We start from the raw sequence: 769 nt of genomic DNA on the forward strand, positions 1-769 counted from the left end.
ATTGAACAACACAGATGAGGTGATCCCTTTTTTGGAAGAACACAAAGCCATTGTGAAGAATAAAAATCCAAGACAATCAGAGAAATGGAAGTTGATGGAGCATAACAAAACATTTATGTCTTGGTTCAAATCTGAAATTGACAAAGAGGCACATTCTTCTCAAACTTTATTGTGGCTTGCAAATGGTTTGAAGTTTGATGTCGTGTGTTGTACAGGTTATGAAGTCAACAATTGCACATTTTATACGAAGACTTTGGATGATAAAAGCACAGTACAAAATAGTGGAGTCAGTTTAGAAGCTGAGTCACTTCAGTTTTCCACATCAAAAGATCAATCTCTTGTACTTGGATCAATGAGATATTACGGTATAATAGAAGAGATATGGGAGGTTGATTACANCAAATTTTTTGTTCCATTGTTCAAATGTAAGTGGTTTGACAATAAGAGTGGTGCGAAAATAGATGAATCAGGTATGACACTGGTTGATTTTCGAAAGGTGGGTTACCGAGATGAACCGTTTATCATGGTACATCAAGCATCTCAGGTTTTTTATGTCAAAGATCCTGTGCCTGACCATTGGTATGTCACTCTTCAAGACAAAAAATAAATTGAAGTTAACGAAGACAATCTGATTAATATTCATATTGCTGACAACCATTCATTTCAAACTACAACAAATTTGGATGACCAATCTCTAGTTGACGACGATGTACATGCAATTCGGTCAAATCATGATGAGGGAATATATATATATATATATATATATATA

The sequence above is a fragment of the Vigna radiata genome, unplaced genomic scaffold (genome assembly GCF_000741045.1).
Source record: "Vigna radiata var. radiata cultivar VC1973A unplaced genomic scaffold, Vradiata_ver6 scaffold_409, whole genome shotgun sequence".
NCBI lineage: Eukaryota > Viridiplantae > Streptophyta > Magnoliopsida > Fabales > Fabaceae > Vigna > Vigna radiata.